The 19,524-nt window shown below is 35.3% G+C and overlaps 1 long non-coding RNA gene across 1 annotated transcript in view; it reads left to right on the top strand.

The window, feature by feature from the left end:
• The window catches only part of LOC107313890, a 61,414-nt gene that overhangs the window by 6,114 nt on the left and 35,776 nt on the right, over nucleotides 1-19,524 (top strand). The gene's annotated exons all lie outside the window — the stretch shown is intronic.

Here is a 19,524-nt window from a genome sequence, read left to right as displayed (position 1 = left end):
GTTGTTCTGATCTTCTTTCTCAAGAATGATTCAATGTTCCCTAAAATATGTTTCAAAATGTCCTGATAGTGGAGGAAGAGATGATTAATATAAAGTATAACAGAAGGCTACTTGGATTTGACTGTGCATCCTACCTTATTAGGAATAATAATCACACCATCTCCTCGTTTGAATTTCTAAGTTGTAAGTATCTAGTGATATTTAAGAAACGTGGTGAAAGGCTGCATATAATACGAAGAATAAAGTTAATCAAACTTGATGGGCAAACCAGACTCCCAGACCATGTTGATATAAAAGGCCAGTTAATAAAGTGGTGTATCATTTGTAAGGTGGAGTACTTGGTGTGAAACTATTGTGCCAATGGAAAAATCACAGTTTCAGTGAGCCATGTGCAAATGCTGTTTCAGCATATCGCTAATTAGCATGCTACTCCTGGTTGTCCCATATTAATCTCTTCTGCTATGTTTATTGTATATAGCTAGTAATTGTGATTGATTACTGAACAGAAATGTTGCAGAACCACTGAAATCGTAAACTTGCTGAAACAGGATGGAGAGTTTTGCTGTTGAGAAAGTGTGGTTTGGAGCTATGGCAGATTTTAGGAACTAATGGAGCTTGATTATAAGCTGAGGAATTTTCTTTGTTTTGGTTCCTTTTAAATGTCAAAATGTGACCTTTCAAAGTCATTCATAAAAAAACAGGGAGAACCATATGTGTACACAAAAATAGGAAATACTCAGAGTGAGAGCATTTACTGTGGATGATGTTACCTGAATTTGTTTCAATTCATCCTAATTACAGACTTCAATCATTTGAGTGCTGCCATGCGCTGTTTCCAGGGATACATTTCCCTGTTTGGGGTTGTTCCATTTTGAATAACTAATCAAACCTCCATTGAACAAATACTTCAATTTCTTACATCTTAAAGTACTCCAATCACTGTGATACAAACTCAGGCTTCCCCTTGATGTGGCTAAATACATTTTTAATTTGACAGAATAGAACAAATCCAAGAAAGATTTTGAGATACCTGTCTCTAAGTAGGTAGCAACCTATTTGGCAAAGACATTAACCTCATGTGGAAAGTGCTGGCTGAAATCCCTGGTCTGAACAGACTACAGAAAATATTTGCAGCCAAATGAATTGCCAAGGCTTTTAACCACTGACTGTTGTAGAACTGGGCTTCCTGAGAAGCAATTACTCTGGGAGGGAAGCATAACATGATTAAAAAATCTTGTTCAGAGCCCACCATGAACCCTAGTAACTCCAAAACATTTTTTTTTTTCTTCCCTTTACTTTCTCATCCAAACACAAATGTCAGTATTTTTACAGGAATCTTTCTCTACAATCCCAATATGTGCAATATATACTTCTGTCTTTATTCCTTCTTTCAGTTGTTTTTTTTTTTTTTAAATTTTTTTTAAAGTATATAATGCTCTAATAATTTTACAAAATAACAATAGCAATGAAAACCCTATATGCACCAAAGATACAACCATGACCTCTCTAAGTATATTAGCACTTGTTAACAACTACTCACTGGCTAAACTTTGCTGTGAGCTCTGAGATACTCAGCAAAAAACAGCCAAGGACTATTTTTCGTACTTATCTGCAGCTGCTACTGTGTGCTCTTTCAAATGGCAAATACAATTTACCCCTAATTTCTTGCATATATGCAATTGCAATAGATTTAATCTACATTTTTCTCCTTCTCTTTCATACCTTTGAGGTAGTAAGATCCATGAGGAATGAATAAATTAGCTTTTACAGTCTTAAAGTATCCTAATGTGTGGGACAGTGGAAATTTACCATTTCTAGACCCTCTGTTATTCTGTGAAATGGGAAAGATCTAAATGCTCTTCTCACATTTATTTATCACTCACTTTTGTTGATTTCCTCAGTGCATTGCTGAGAGAAGTGGATACACTGGAACAGGGCAGTATAACTATCAAGTGTGGGTCAGTTCTAGTATCACCCACCCACCCTTTTTCCCTTGCCTTTATAAGATAAAACTTTTTTTTTTTTTTTTGGTGAAACAGAATCAGTTGCTTTGGCATTCTTAAAATGTACTGTAATTCAGTATTTAAGCTCCAATGAGGAAGATTCAGCTTCATTCAGAATTTACACACTATGTATTATTTGGATGGGGTGTGAAAATTGTTATAAGAGTTGATCAGCAAGGAGAACTCCACTAAAGAAAAGAAAAATTTGAATTGTTGTTTTCTATGAAATTTCTGTATGGACAGGATACCTCATTTTTACCAGTGATTTCTATTTTGGCCAAGAAGCAATACTTTGGTGGAGGCTCTAAGAGACAGAATGTGTACCATTCCTTCACAGACACTGGGAAGTATTCGTATTCTTGTCCCTATCCCATTTTCATGCCCTCTTTTAAGATTCTTGGAGAGCTTTAACTGAATCAGTCCAAGTAAGAGATGTCTAAGCATGGATGTGTTGGTGAGATGCAGCCAGTAGGCCTATACCTCTTCTTTCATGTTATGTGATATTGATAAAATGTCACTAAGCTATGGGGAACCTCCGATCATCACAATATAGCTCATTTCAGCTGGGCTTGAAAGGCAGGAAAGTCCTGTTCTTTGGAGGAAGGAAGAAGAGATATAGAGTTCTGCAAGTAGTTTTCTGGATATCTCTCAGTGGAGAGTTTATCATGTTGGTTTTGAGTAAATTTTAGTTATTCAGCTTAAGAATCTGACCCAAGTAGTTTCTTTCTCCTCACTTTTACAGGACGCTTTATAAAATCAATAATCAGGGACAGTTGAATAAGCTTATACAACATGCCACATCTTTCATTAGTATTTTTTAATAGTAAGAAGCTAGCTAGATTGTTTTTTCCTTCAGGAGTGTTAATAAAAAAACAGATCTCCTAAATGGAGATTTCATTATAGATTTTCCAAGCAGTTACTGTGTTGCTAATTCCCCTTTTGTTTAGTACAGTAATCTGCAGGTAACTTTCATCAAAATTAGAAATCTTTTTATGCCTGTGAAAAATTTGTGTAGGACTGTATGCTACTTCACTCCTCTTCATAGCATTTTTGATAAAACTTGCCATGAATATGAACATATGTTCTAGAGTCTTCGGAAATTCAGTGTTCTGAAAGATACTCCTAAAATGACATTTCTTTTAATACCCTTACTACTGCTTATGAATTCCATATAAAGTGGAAAAAGCTAACAAGGTGGATCAAAAATTTGGTTAAGTAGTAGGGAAGGACAGAAGAAAGGAGTGTGTAAACTTAAGAAAATCTCAAATCTCAAATAGACATGGTGATTTGAAGAAAAGGCAAAATCTGGTAGATTGCACTGTTAGTTAATTCCAGAAAAGCTCAAATCTGCATAGTACTGAATGAGCTAGGACAAAATCCTATAGGCAGGTGTGGTTAACTGCAATAAATAAGTCAGCATGGCTCTGTGATGTAGCCTTTTCTGAGAGAACTTTCAATTGGCTAGTAATGAAATTGTGAAGGGGAAGTGGATGTAGTAAATGCATCAGGTCCAACAGTGCTCCAATGATTTAGTGACTTCTAAGGGATGTGTATATATCTTACTGGCTGGAAGATTTCATTTTAAGATCAGTAATCCTTGCTTTATCATTCAAAGCATTAGTCACACCCGATTTACTTGCATCATCAGAACAAAGAACACTCCCCACTACCCACCCTCCTCTGCCAAAAAAACCCTAGACTTTATGATAGTTGGAATGGATATTAGGGGGGTAGTTAAGATAAGGAAAAACCATATCTCAATTTGATGTGACAAGTAAATGGCAGAATAATAGCCAGGAAAATATTTGGTAGTAGCAGAAAGTAATGTGGAGATAGACATAATTCTTATGGCTTCACTACCTTTTGCTCATGTAGGAATATTCAATGGACATATGAATAGCAGTATATTTTGTAAACTGTTTTTTTTAATCACTGCTGTACTTTTTTAAGCCACTCAGGTTTGTGGGAAATGCACATACCCAATAATTATGTGCAGCAGATGTAAAGTGAGTGTGCATTTTATCCAAAATGAAAAAAAGCTGATATTTCACTGAGTATCTCTAGTTAACAGATAATGTCAATAGGATAGGATGTTATCACAAGATAATGGTCTCCTGCTGCTAGATAAGTGCTGAGTCAAAACAACAATGTTTATTTTCAAGGCAGGGGACATTGATCCTCTGACAACTTTCTATTTCAATGACATTCTTGCTATTTACATTAAATTGATGCGCTTATGACCATTTTGTTTAATGGATATTAGTTTACTGAAGTGACAGCTGCTTACTGTGAATTTATTCAATTCACTAGCTACAGTCAGATTGGCTTTAAGAAAAGAACTTATGTGATAAACATTAGAAGTATGTATAGATTTTTATTTATAAAAAGGGAATCTTCTCATATGAATGAGGTGTTCAAATTGTTATTTTTTTTCTTATTCTCTGTTGCAAAAAAGATTTTACTTTACAGGATTGCCTTTTGATGTAATTTTAAGCAACAATATTTTTTTTCTTAAGAAAATAACAACAAAAAAAGGTAAACTAAGGATGAATGCTGCTTTGCAAAACCTGATCCACAGAAAATTCGAGTCTTTCAGCTGAGAGCTTTTCCCAGGTGAAAACCGGTAATTTGTTCTTTGGAGAAAAAACAAATAACTAAAATGCTTTCAGTACTAGAATTACCATTTTACTGCTCTGGAGCTGACTATGTAACACATTAAAAACAGAGAGCAGATTAATTCCCAAGTGTAAAACAACCTTTTACTGTAAAACATTTTCACTGCAAGCCATGAAGTTAAGTTCTAGCTCTCTCTCTCCTTTTTACATTCCTGAATATTTTAGTGTCATTACCAAAGCTGAACTTTTAGTTTTTTGTACTTTGTTTTACCTTGTAGGAGAAGGCAAAGGTAATTTTTAGACTACGTGGAATTTTCGTTTTTTACAAACTAGGATATTTTGCAGGGCTAAAAGACAAAATCTAATGCACAAATATGATTTAGCCTCTAGGAGAAAGGTTTTATTTGAGTAGCAGCTAACAACAACCCTACTTAGTTTTTCAAAATTGTCATTGCTTTCATGCAAGTAGCAGTGAAAATGAGACAGGATAATAAATAATGTGATACAGATTCTCAATGGAAGAATGTTGTTTATTTTTGCAAATGTATTATCAGTGGTAAACCTATTGATTTTAATGGGGTAAAGTATCTAACAATACTTTAGAACACTGAAGGTGATGCACAGGAATCTGGGTGATCTAGTTGAAAAACAGAGGACTTAGTTATTTGCTTTTTCTTGTTAATGTAGTAATTCTACCTGGTACATTTATGAAAATGTGGGAGGAAGAATATATGCATTTGTATGTGTGTGGGAGAGAACTGAAGAAAAATAATTAAGTGAAATCTCCTTTTATGTTGTCAGGAAACACAATGTCATGTTACATCTTATTACATTACTTACCTTAGAAAACCACTGTGAAGAATTTAAGATAGCTTACTTTGGAAGAGCACTGTAATAAGTAAATATTAAAGGATGGAGTTTGGACATCTGTAAACCACAATACCTGATGGTAATCTAAAACTTCTGATTCAAAACTTGTGAGGATGTGCTTTGTGACTTTAGTTTCAATACAGATCAGGTAGTAGAAAAAGTTTTTCTCATTCCAGCACTTTTTTCTTACTTTTTTCCTTGAAACCTATAAAACAAAAACACTCTGAATTTGCAGAAGATAGTTTAGTGGAAGACAGGGATGAAGGCTGGCTTAGGCAATATTCATACAGAAACCATAAGCCAAATTTTCTACTGATAAAAGTTATTTTTATTTACATCAACTTTTACCTAATATGATCTCTTTTTCAAGTGTTGATTATCTTACAAAACTGCTAGAAAGCCCACCATTTCCTTTTAACAATAAGCCATGTTTTCATAATCTGGAAAATGAGTATCAGGTGTTAGTTTAAAATCTTGTTGGGCTGGAGGGAACCTCATGTAGTTGCAACTCACAAAGGTAGGACTAAGTGAGACAATTTTTTCACTGCCTGGAATTGTTTTGAAGTTATAAGGGTTGCTCTGAAGTGATGCAGAAAAGACAGCAGGCTGTTTACAGTGTTCCTGTAAGGAAGAATTTCCACTATACTTCTTATGAAGTAATTGGGCTTCATCTATGTTTTGATAGTAAGAAAATCTCTAACTACCTGGCACTGGTTCCTGCTCTGATGTGTTGATGACCACAAGACCAGAAGCAATTTTTCATTTCTTCTTTGCAAAATGAGAAACAAAGTTTTACCTGTAGGTAAAATATAACAGCAAAACATCAAGCCTGGTGGTGCTTTTTGGGAACTGGATCTGTTCTCATTCATTTCATGTACTTGGTATAAGACCAGTTGAGTTGCACTATTCTTAGAACATCTGTGAAGGACGGTTCAATATACATGAGCACAAAGTGGTGAAATACCATCAAAAAACTGTATGAAAAGGAAAGTGAGAAACCAGAGTGGAACAGTTTGTGCCTGACTCTCACCCTGGACAATGTAAAGGAATGGCATAAAGAAGAATTGTAGTAACTATCAATATATGTGTGGGAGGTGATTGACACAGAACAGAACTGTGGAGCCTTTGACAATAACTGCATATTTAGAAATAGCCTGCTTAACAGATAGATGAAATAGTTTATTACTGATAGAAGCGACCCAGAAATCTAACAAGATATCTGTTAAAACTATCCCTTTATTCAGTTCCTTATCTGGAATAGGTTCCACAACCTTATAGATATAAAAAAAGACATATGAAGGTAGTTGGAAATTAGCATGATTTGTACACTTGCGTTCGTTTGTGTCCACTGCGATCAAGTGATTGACAGCATAACACAAATCGAGATTTTTTTTTCTTATTAATATAATATGAACTGCAAAAAGATTAAAGTCTCATTTACATAACCTGAGATGAAAGGAGGTGAAATATTGTAATTATCTTTTCAAGCTAAATTTGTACTGCCATTTAAAATTAACCTATGCAAATGACAGGTTAAACCCCAGGAAAACTCCAGCAATGTTTGAAAAAAATACAATCAATTTCAACTTAGGAGTGTGTTTTTCTATGTTAGCCACTCAATTAGTCACTTGAGTTTATACATTTATATCATGAAAAATATTTATTTGCTATTTTTTGTTCTTGGCTTTTAGCTCAAAAGAGATATTCAGGTGGCAACATATCATTCCTTGTTTGCATTGAGTAGCACTCTAAATATTATAAAGAGTACTGATAAAGAAATGTAATATGTTGCCTAGTATGAGAATACTTAATTGTAACTGTGTTCATAACTAAGCTAAGAATCTATAGATGTTACAGTCTGTAGGTATACGGTGGCATCTTGGGAGGATCTGCATGAAAAGGAAGACAATTTAAAAATAATTCTTATTGTGTTTCAGAGAAGAATAGAGGTTATTTTTTTATTTACTTATTTTTCTCAGTTTCAGAACATACCGATTCAGGACCTTAATTACACCTCAGTCTATACGGGGTCTGAAAATGTTTTTCAAAAAGACAGCCTACACTCTTACATAATTCCTCTGTAGGTTGGATAATACAGAGGCATACACAGAGAACTGTCTTTAATAATCTGGTGTGTATGATACGGTGGATTCAAGCCATGAACTTGGCTTTAGCCTTGTGCCCTCAAGATGTATTTCATACTTGGCGGTTGGTGGCCTTCTTAATCAAAGCTAGACTCAACTTTTTATTAAGAGATGGATAAATAAAGAGTTGGAAATTTTACTGAATGAAGGCCAATCCCTTAATTAATACAATAATGCTTAATGGGAAGGAGGATCAGGATGATCTGAAAGCTCATTTGAATTTATGAAGAAGCACAGTGCCATAGACTTCTGGAATGCCACATTTTATTTGTTGCTTCTGCAAATACAATAGCCCTGCAGGGGACCTTATCTGTCTTACCCATAATGTCTGTAGAGATTAAATCAGAGTCTGAGACATTACTCTGAAATGCAAACTCCTACATTTCCCAGGTGATAATTGTTCATTTAAAAAAAAAAAATTAAGTTGGATGGAGTTTGAAAGTGATGTTACTTGAATTGCTGATTCTGTTTTAGCAGTCAATTTAAAACAAATAGTTCTACAGGAAAGGGTGTAACAGAGGCATATTTTATTATGGGTTTATGCCTTATGTCTCCTGCTGTCACTGCAAGTACTTCAAATTCCTCTATGAGGTATTTCTAGATATCTTTTGTGGTCCTGAGGACCATCCTGCTGTCAGATCCCTTTAGTTTCATCCTACTAGAAAGGCTTATTCTCTGCATACTTGCCATGTCTGGTCTGGAGAACAATGTGTGAATGCTGACCAGTCAGTAATTATGTGTTGTCCAGTACTTGGTAGCTGTCAAATACTAGCTCCTCTCTGCCCTTTCTTCACACTAATATGGTCTCCACTATCCCATGAGACAAATATTCACAAAACTCACATAGTAGCTTTGAACTTGTGACTGTCAAATTGGATAGAAATCATCCAGTAAGACATAGGAATGTCTGATACCCAGTGCAGTAGTGTCAGGTATTTCCTTGCCAAATAAGACTATAAAATTAAGGGGAGGGAAAAGGGAAAGGAAAGGAAAGGGAGAGAATTATTCAAATAATAATGAATGGAATATATCTTGCTGAAATGAAAGAGTGAAACATTTCATTTGGTTTGACACAAAAGGTTCCATTCACTGTGAAATAAAATATTTTGTTCTGAGGCACTCGTGAGAAAGCAAAGAAAATGAAGGATGAGTCAAAAGCTGACAGAGGAAAAACCTTCTCCTTGCAAAACAAGCACTAAAGTCTACTCCTACATGGCAATAGAGGTCTCAATTGCACTAATTTTGTATTTGGAAGGGGGCTTAACTCCTGTTTTTTTCTTGTGCTGTGCCATCCCTCAAATCTTTAGAGTGTCTGAAATTTCTCTTAGTCCTGCTTCTATAAAATGCTTTAATGTCATAATGGGTGCACATAAATGTGCAAGTCAAAGAAATAAAGGGAGAGAAGCTTTTTTTTTTTTTTTATTTTATAAACAAACTGAAATAGTTACTGAAGTCACTGAGAAGAAATGAGAATATTTACATCCACCAAAATTATTACATTCAGTTCCTGGGCTCTCCAGAAATGAATATGTATTTAACTGTAGAGAGACAATTTTGTTTGGCTTGATGTGGAGGTTAAGGTATTGTTAACCATCTGAGAATTTATGCTAGATGTTGAGCATTTATGGAAAAACATTTACCACTTACACTGCGTAGTTCTTACTCTGATTGTTTTTGACACTTAGTTATCAAAAGTTATTTTTTGTACTTCAGGTCTTGAAACTTAGAAAAAATCACCTGAGGTGTTACAGTACTGAGGTATCCTACTGATTTGTTGGTGCTTTAATATATGGTATCTCAGGTCAGAGGTCACTGAGTTGCTGGTAGCTGTAGCTGGGTTTCAGGAGGTGAGAGTAATGCTCTTTGAATTTCTGTTTTTGCAGTCCTGGACTGTTGAAATGCTTCACCCTAACTCCAGGTCTTGGGAGGGTGAGGTGAATGTAGCTTTCCCAGAGAAGTGGGAAGTTAGGGATGAAAAGGTTTAGTGGCTTGTATAGTTCATTTGCCCATGGGAGTGGGCAAAGAAAGGGCAACTGTAGGTTTTAGCCTTAAACTCCCTTCTGGCCACCACAGAGAATGAGGGGATAATTGCTTCAATATGCCATTACCCAACAAGGAGCAAGGGAGATCTTCACAGAAATTTTTTCTATTGGCACATCACATTAAAGAATATTCTGCTGAAAGTGAAGTTTGTGTGTAATGCTATTAATAGGAATTATATAATCATTCATTTAGGACTATCTGTGATGTTTGGCCATCTTTACCATTTTTCTTTTCCATCAAGAGAAATGAATCCACCCAAAAATATGCATCCGCTTATTATTTTTGTAGGAAATGTTATGTTTTGAACTTGAACTGTTTTTCTCTAGTTTTATAATAAGGCAAATTAAGTAGTGCCTGAATATGAACAAACTGGGATGCTTTCAGTCTGAGATCTATATCTTCTTATCACTGATCTGTGGTTGGTTTGTTGAACTGATCTGACAGGTGCTTTTGTGTCATTTCTTTTATCTATTTTTTTCATCATTTAATGATTGTTATTTTGAAGATCTTTGGTGACATCAGACTTTTTAAGATGGCGAATACAAAATTCTCTGTACCCTAGATAACCTGGAACACAAAAGGCTGGGTTTAGAATGCTTAACACTCACTGCTATATTTTTGAGTCAGCAGTCTCATTCTTCTGTCCCTCAATCCAATCACATATACAATACCCAACTGAACCTTGAACCAGTTAATGTGGTAATAGTTTTGCTGATTCTTAAGTGTATCTGAGCTTTCCCTTTAATTTTTGAGAGGTTGTGAAAAGGTAAAGTGTGTTTTGTGTGTGAGAGAGATTTATGTCCTCTGTGCATTTCTTGGATATAGCTATGGATTCCAAATTGTATGTGTTGTATTTAGCCAGATGAGGTAGAAGAAGTGAACCAAATATGGACATATTCAAATTTAGTGTGTGTGTAATCAAGCTGATTACAGAGTTTAGTTCTCAATTTTTGGAAATCGAACAGTTCTTCAGAATATGATGTAAATTAAGAATCAAGTTCTCTAGTACGTTTTAGAAACATCCGCAAAAGAGAAATTATTGACTTGTATTGTACATTCAAGCCATGTCTTATCTTTCTCTTCTTTTCTACCCAAGCAGCAACATGCACAGTGCAGCCAATATTTAACCATCATCATTTCGGACACACTGCATGCTTTAAGGTAACTGTGTTGTTTATAACAGTTTGAGCTTTGTTTCCAGTTATACAAGAAAATACATTTTTTCTCTGAAGAAATTAGTCTTAAGAAAACTAGAAGTCTTGGTATCTGTCCTCATCGTCATTTATTAGCCCTTTTGGGAATGCTTTCCTGAGAGAGTAATTTCAGCAGAACTCCTTTCATAACACAATGTGCAGCAAAGGATTGAACCTTGTGCAAACAATCAGAGTAATGGAAAATGATTCTTATCATCAGATGCTGTAGATAAATGCAATTACAAGTGCAATGAATTTCCAAAGACAGAGAGTTTGGTTAGCATTCTGTGATCTCCCTGTTACCAAATTTCATTTATGTTACAATGGATAATGCACTGAAAAAAAACAGTGACTGGCATGGTGCTTAAGATACAGTTTCATTTTACAGTTGAAACACAGTGTTTAATTTTATTTTAAAAAATAGATGAGAATGTAAGAATATTCCTCATTCATACTTAAGCATCATAATTATTTACAGACTGCATAGAATTTTCCTTTTCATAGTGACATTTTGGCTTAGGGATAACTTTTAAAGGTCTGTGTGCTAATGTGTCTGTAGTCTGAAAAATTTGATTCTGACTGTATCTACAAGCCAGATCATAGACCATCAGCAATAAAGATAAACATATTCTCTGAGTTATCACTGCAGCACTGTGTATACACTAGGTCAGAGTCTGAAACTTTCAGATTAATTACTAGTCCTGTCGATGCTCTATGCTTTGTTGCCCTTCAAGCTTGCAATTAATATTCAGACAGTTGTGAAGGGAGGATAATTTGGTGATTTTCATTTTATTCTTCCAGGGGAAAAAAAAAATAAGCAAACAAAGAGAATACATATATCTCTTTTACTGCAGCTCAGAATCAGTTGGCAAATTTTTGTCTGCAACACTACCCAGTCGATGTCAGTTAGTGTACAACTTTATTAAAGTTTTTTGGAATTTACATAACTTTCAGCACCATTACATGTATAATTTATCACGACAATGCAGTATAGTTGTAGGGTATTTATAAGCTTTGTGCAGTGGGGCAGAATTTCAAACTTGGTCCTTCATTAAATTTTAATTCAACAACTTAGCAAAGCTAGGTGAGCAGTGATAGCAAGAACACCAAGAGCTATATCAGTCCTTAAAATGAAAATATTTTGTGTTTTTACAACGCTGCAGATTGAAGTTTAATGCACTCACAATTAGGTGTTTATCTTCAGAGTATTTGCAAACTGTTTCTTCCAAATATGCTTACCAGCCTATGATATGATGTCACAGCTGACTGGATGCAGACATAAAATATTTCATTGAAATGAAAAGTTTTTAAAAATTATCAGGTTGTTTATTGGAAAAGGAAATGATGAGAAAAAGCTGTTTCCTCTGCATTTCCCATTTTCTAGCTCTTAACACTTTACTAGCCATAGCTCAAATAAGGTCTGATAGAGGAAAAATAGTTCCTTTTACTTTTAATCAAATAATAATAAAGTTAATACAGATTTTAAGCATGGATTAGATTCCAAATAACTCAAATAAATTCAGTTCCTGAAAGACCTGTTAAAGTAGAACAACAGCTGAAAATCTAAGCAATGATTGAATGGATCCATGGAATGGAGCACCACTCCTATGTGAATGGGCTGAAAGAGAGTGGGGCTTTTCAGTCTGGAGAAGGTTTGGAGATGACCTGATAGCAACCTTTCAGTATTTAAAGGGCAACTACAGGAAAGGGAATGGACTCTTTAGCAGGGTCTGAGTGACAGAACAAATGGAAATGGCTTCAAGCTCAGGGAGGGTATAATGAAAAAATCTTTTAGAGTAAGGGTGGTGAGGTACTGGAACAGGTTGCCTAGAGATGTGGTGGGTGCCCTGCCCCTGGATGGAGACTTTTAAGGCAAGGCTGGACAAGGCAAGTGCAGCCTGATCTAGCTGTGGTGTCCCTGTTCGTTGCAGGGGATTTGGACTACTAAGGGCCTTCAGAGGTCCCTTCTGACTCTAAGGATTCTTTGGTGATCCTTTGTGTTGATTTCTGTACTGCTGTCAAACTCCACTAATCACATTAAGGGACTTGTTTCGGGTCTTAAGATGTCCATTTCGTTTGATGGTTAAGTGCTTGAGTAATTTTGTACTCCATTGGTGATACTGGCCACTATCCCCGATGGAGATGTGGATCACCATCTAAGAGGCATTTTGTATATACATCTCTCATCTTTACTTTGTTACCTAGCTGTTGGCTGTCTCTGAGAGAGCAGCTGTGAGCTACTTGAATACTTGCAACTTAAGTACCAGGTTTTGACTTTATGCAAAAGTAGTTCCAGCAGCGATAGACTCAATTCTTCAAGTGAAATGGGGCCTGGGCAAGGCTGAGAATTCAGCCCTTTATTTGGCTGGAAAATCAAAACATTGCTCTTTGCAAATTTGTGTCTAATTCTTTCAGTAAGAGCTCAAATATCCTAAAAATGTGCTTTCTGTATTGCTTTACAACCAGTGATGCTTCAGGGATTTATTTTTCATTTTGCATGTAGAAAAGATGATCTGTTTCTGATGATGCCCTGAAACCAATGAGGATAAAGAGTTCATTAGTGACAAAACAGATCATTGGAAATGATTCATAATAAGAGATAAATAACTGATCCTACATCCAATGAATTAAAAAAAAAGTCCATTCAATTTCTGTCATTTTTGATGAGCCTTAGACCAAGCCTTGAGATGATGAAAGGCACATTTCATCCTGTTTTACTCATGTTTCATGTTGGTCATTCTAAATGCTCTTTCTGAATTCAGTAGAATTCTTAATCTTCCAGAAACGTGGATATTCTCCAGGCCCATTATACTGTTCATGTTTACTAGTAAGTATACATTCTCACATTAGATAATCCAAGATGATAGACCCTGTTAAGTACAAGTAATGATAATCTGAGAGCACATGAAAATAGCAATAATAAAAAAAAGCTTAAACTTCTCCCTCCCCTACTCTCAAACCTCACTCTTTTCTGCTAGAAATAGATACTGTGATGAGAAGCGACAGTGTGGCTTTGAGACTTTCTTCGGGCTGCAGACAAAAAGAACAAAGTTAACCTTGTTATATTTTTCTTCCATAGCCTGAAGAAGGCCTTATGGCTGAGAATTTTCATTTCTATTTCCAGGGTTTATTTTCTTATCCTCTTCATAAAAGAATGGATTATATAGCTAGGTGTTGATCCAGCAGCTGGTTTGTTTTTTAAATGAAAATGTTATCTGTTTATTATTCAGATACAATTTTAAGCAGTTTTCCTCAGCGCATTTGAATTCAAAATCCTATTAAAGATGCAATATTCCTCTGCTACTTTGTCCCCCACTGTGCTGACACTGAGTTTCTCTATTTTAAATAGAAATATAATATTGTATATCTGTTCAGGGTGATGTAATTTCCAGCATTGAATTACCAGTCATTGGACAGACTGTTCACCTTTCTATCTTGGAAATTTTTTATTCATACATATTTCCCTCCACATTTACAAAATGCATTATTGGCCTGGCTATCTTGCAATTGCTCTACAGCAGTGCTTTCATTTTAAATCTAGAAAACCTATTCCTTTCCCTCCTTCCACCTGATGGAAGTCATGAGAATTGCTGAGTTAAGATAAACACCCTCATTTTGAGGTAGAGAGAGTAGGGGAAAGAGAAGAAAAATGTTAATTTGTTTTAAAGTTAAAAGTACTGACCCATGCACTGAAGATAAGCATATCTAATTTTAAATCTTCCATATCTATTGTAATGTCTAATTGCATAGTTAAATGAGCTGTAAAAGCAGAAATGCCGCTGTAACCTCTAAACAATTTTACACAGTTCTAGAACATTTGAGATAACAAAAGAAAGCTTAAAGAAGCTTTTCTCCTCTTATAATGCTCGTACTTCAGAGGATAGAGTTTATTGAATGAGAAGCTTTCTGCTTGGACAGCAGTTTTCCGTTACTCTCGACACACATTAGATATAAGGAGGCAATTGAACACATCGTGTGGGTTATGAACACTCTAAAAAGATCCAAAAACGTTAGTGGATATGTCACTCAGTGTTCAGTTCTCATCTTGGATTGATGTAACGCTGGAATAACTTGATTGGCTTCAGTAACTTTATTCTAAATTAACATAATTGCTATCATAATTATTTAGCCTACAGAAACATCTGGAGCCCCTAACTAGGTCAGGGCACAATTTTACTAGGCTCTGTGCATCACATACACACATATGCAGATTAATGTCAGATAACTTTATATTTAGTCTGTTTCTATCTGAATACTTCTGTTGGGACAAAAAAACAAAACAAAACAAAACAAAAAAACCCAAACAACCAACAAAAACAACGGAGTGAAATGAAGAGTGCTAGCTTCTGTCACTGACTTCTCAGAAGGTCCCACAAACTTTCTGTGTCTCTGTTTTCTACGAAGAAAGTGCTGACAGTAGTGCTTCTCTTGTTTTATGAGAATAAGTGCATTTAAGATTGTGAGGTGCTCAGGCACTGTGGTAATGGGGATGTGTAAGTGCAGATGATAGAAAAGGTAATTTGCATCCAATTGTTCATGCTTTGTAGCTCTTAATGACAGATTCTTTGGGGGAGTTTCTTGTATCCTGAAGATGAACTGTATAAGATTTTTGACTACTGAAAGATAAGAGGGAAAGGACCAAGTAGCTGTGAAACAACCCTTTTTACAGACTGTAAAAGAGCATAAGCTTAATGGCTGCACTGGTTGCCATCATTTCTAAGGTTAGGTGAAATCTCAATAGTGCCCTTATAGAGTGAGAATCACATAGACTTTGGATAGTACATCTTGTATTTCCAGTAAAGCTATGAAAGTAATGCCTCATACTTATTTCCATGGACACTGCGACAGATAACACCATTTGGTAGAGCCAATTATCAGCTACAAAACACTATTTTTTTGATGTAGTCACAACAGTTACCTATGAGCGTCCATCAGCGATGAACAAGAGTCTGCATGCCATACTTGTGAATGTCTGCTTGTCTGTCTGCAGCGTGGCTTGCCTTTCACATCGTTGCTACTGCTGACATGTACCAACCACCACCTCACTGCGCTGACATGTAGTGACATCCAGATCTTCATAAATGTTCAGCAAGAATTGATGAATGCTGGTGGGTGCTATTTTTTCTGGATATAGGAATTCAATTACATGCGTTCGCCTCATAGGCAGTTACATATCAGATGCTTAGTCAGACTGCCCCTCCGCTGCCACCTGTCACACAGCAACAAAATGTAGCAGAATATTATAATAAGAGGCATTGTTTTCAGAGCATCTCTGTGGTGTGACTATGACTTTTTTTTCTGAGTTTAGTGGTGCTTTAGGCAATAAAATCCTTACTCTGAAAGAAAATTATTAAGAAAATTATTTCTTAACTCTGCCCTATCTGAACTGTCATCTAAGTATTATCTTATTCTAAGTGGATCAGAAGTACTAGTACAGGAGCAGAGTGGCTATTGCATCAAATTCATTAGTGATTTTGAAGTATCTTAATGTTCTTAGGGTGACTGGCTTCAATGGAGCAGGATCTAATTCCAAGACATTTGAAGATGATCTGTTTCAACCTTCATTTTATTTACTGAACTGAACTGAAGGGCAGACACTGTTCTCAGAGAGAACTTGCCTGATTCCATGCTTTCAAGACCTGACAATCTTTTACTATCTTTGCAATCTCTGCTTTGGGAAATGAGTTATGGAGTGAGAAAGAATTTATTTGCTACTTTTTTCCCCCCATTAGATTTGATATGTTCCCCCAAGATTAGAAGAGTTCCAACAGTCTCTTTTCATAATACATCTTAGTGCTACACAAGTTAGTGATACATGTGAGACCATCAATTCATTGACTAGTCACACTGTGATCATTCTTCTGGTATCTGAGTGAGGTAAGAAGAAAGTCCTTTTATTTTCTTTTTAGTTATAGGGATTGCGGGACAAGTTTTGACATCTTTCCATAGCAGTACTGGCCCACAAAGGATCTGGACACAAATTAATTTATTCCTGGCAAATAATAGAATGAATTTTGTGTTCATCCAAATCTTTTATTATTGTCTTCATCACCAAGTATTTTTTCAGCTATGAATTCTTTAGATAGCTTAAATTAAACTCTGCATGGCTCAGTGTTATTAAGAAATATTGGAATCAATATCAGATTGAGACTCAAAATTCATTAGTAGCACTGTAGTGTACAGAATGAATTTGCCACTCTATAGGGATATGCTAAAGTAGCATAGATAAAGTTTCAAAGAAAAGCCTTAATATTATCAACAAAGTCAACTATTCTGAATTTTTTTCTGTTCTGTTTTTAAAGGCAATATTCTCAAGGTCGTAGTGAGTTCAGGATAATGAACTTTTTGATAATGTGTTTTGGTTTCCTTTTAATTTGTTATAGAAGGCCTGTCTTGTGTCTTCATCACTGGCTGTTCAATCTGCGTTTTAAATTCTCCAGTACTTTCTGAGTATAATCTTAGAAACTGTTGTTTAGTTGAGTGAGCTCTTAGGACTTGCATGGTTTGTTTTTTCTTGCTGCAGTGCTGATACTTTTTACTAAAGCTTTCTATCATGACCTAGATGCCTGCAGCTGGAAGTTTGTAGAGGAATTTGGTGCTGTTTCTCAGTATTACATAATGAGAAGGAAATCTTTCTTTAAATACTGATGTATTTGAGGATACTTCCTTCTGAATAGACAAATGATTTTGGCTGTGAATTTCCAAATATCATTACTTTCACAGGAAAGAGTGTGAGTAATCCATCTTTAGCAAGCTGTATGTTAAAAGATTAATGGATTACTTGCTTTCATAACACTGGTAAAAAAAATGCAGGGCTCTAATTTTAAATATGTCAGAAACCTAAATATGTAGTTGAACTCAAGTGTGAAAACCTCTTAATTGCGATAGTTCTCTGACAGTTGATTTCTCAAATGAGGGAGACTTATGCAGCTGATCTAGAGAAAGCTAAACTGTTGGCCCACTGTGCATCATAAATTGAGCATAAATGTTTTTTTCAGTCTTCCAAGATGTTTGTGTCACTGATTTTACTTATGCCACTGTTGATAATACTACAAGCTTTGTGGATCTGTGAGCAATTGAGAAATATAACCAGGGGTCACTACCTGGATTAATGATACTTCATGTCTTGGATTGATCACATCTAAATGTTAATCAATTCCAACCAAATGCCTGATTTTTTATTTTTTCCAATTTATTATTTGTAAGGAGTATGAAATCAAAGATATTAAACTCCAATGTCAATTAAACTGCTGTTGCTATCATAATTAGCAACTGCTTCTTCTGATAAGGAGTTTAATCAGAAATATTAATTTTATTTTTTTCATAAATTTGACAATTTGTTTTTGATAAGTCCAAGTAACTCTGCTTTTATTCTGTATCTTTTCTTACATATAACATCCCAAAGCTTTAGTTATCATCTTGTCTAACAGCTAAGAAAAATGGGATGGAGGACTTAAATAACCTTAAATAAATACACACTGAAAATGATTTCCCTGCACTTATAAGAATACTTTCCTTTCTTATTGAGTGATAATGGTTACAGACCAAGTTCTCTTTTTGTGTATATGATGCTTATTGGACAAGAAAGATTGATATTATTTTCTCAGTGTTTTTTCAGTAAAACTATTCTTTTTTCTCTAATCTCTTTTCTGGCACAAAATCTTCAGCAAAATATTTAACACCTTGACATCTTGACCACAGTACTCCAATCATTCTTGGAGACAGAAAATTTGTATTTGAAAAATGAAAGTTTTCAGCCTACCTATATGTTCCATCACTGTGGTATGCTTTATAGAAGTGAATTTTATACTTCTGATTATATTCCAAATGGAGGCAAAAATGCACATTATCTGCAAGGTTAACATAAAAGGACTTAGTAACACTGTAAAACAAACATTTCCAGAAAGGCACTGCTTTCCTTCTTTCTATGAGTGACTACAAAAGCAGCTTTTTTACAATTTTCTGGTTTTTATTGAATACCTGTCTATTTTTGTACATAATGGTGGGAGCAGAAATGAGCAACACTGCTGGAAAGATTTTGTATCTGAATAATGGAAGTCAGAGATGGAGAAGTCCTGCTTCATGCTGTAGTCTGTCTTCCTGGTCTGGATCATTTCTGTGCAAATAATTTTTTCTTTCATTGCTTTCAGAGCACTGACACCAAAACAGTATATGAACACATGATCTAGAGCATGGTAGAGAGTTAATATTTTATCATAGAAAGCTGTGGGTGCCTGTGACAGCAATGTGAGAAGCTCATTAAAGAGGTGTGTGTGCGTTTTTCCAGTGGGAGGATTGTACTGATGACACCTACTTCTTGCATAAAGTAAGATTCTTTTTCTAGCTATTTGGATGAAACTGTTTGCTTTTATTACCTGTTTATTATTGAGATTCATCTCTCCTGAGGACAGCTTCTTTCATATAGGAGAGACTGCTGAAGGCAAAGACAGTCTATCACAACATTACCTCTCTGCACCTTTCTTTAGCTTCTGCAGTTATAATGAGCTACTAAAATGAAGTCTTAGTGACAGTAGCCTTACAATAGGTTGATTTTATTTCCATTATGGAATCTCTGATTTCAGTTACACAACATTGCTAGAGAAGGTAACATGCTTGTGATCAAAAAAAGATTTTTAAAGTAGAATAAGTACTGAAA

Source organism: Coturnix japonica, chromosome 4, assembly GCF_001577835.2.
Source record: "Coturnix japonica isolate 7356 chromosome 4, Coturnix japonica 2.1, whole genome shotgun sequence".
Lineage (NCBI taxonomy): Eukaryota > Metazoa > Chordata > Aves > Galliformes > Phasianidae > Coturnix > Coturnix japonica.
This window is presented reverse-complemented; position numbering and strand designations above follow the sequence as displayed.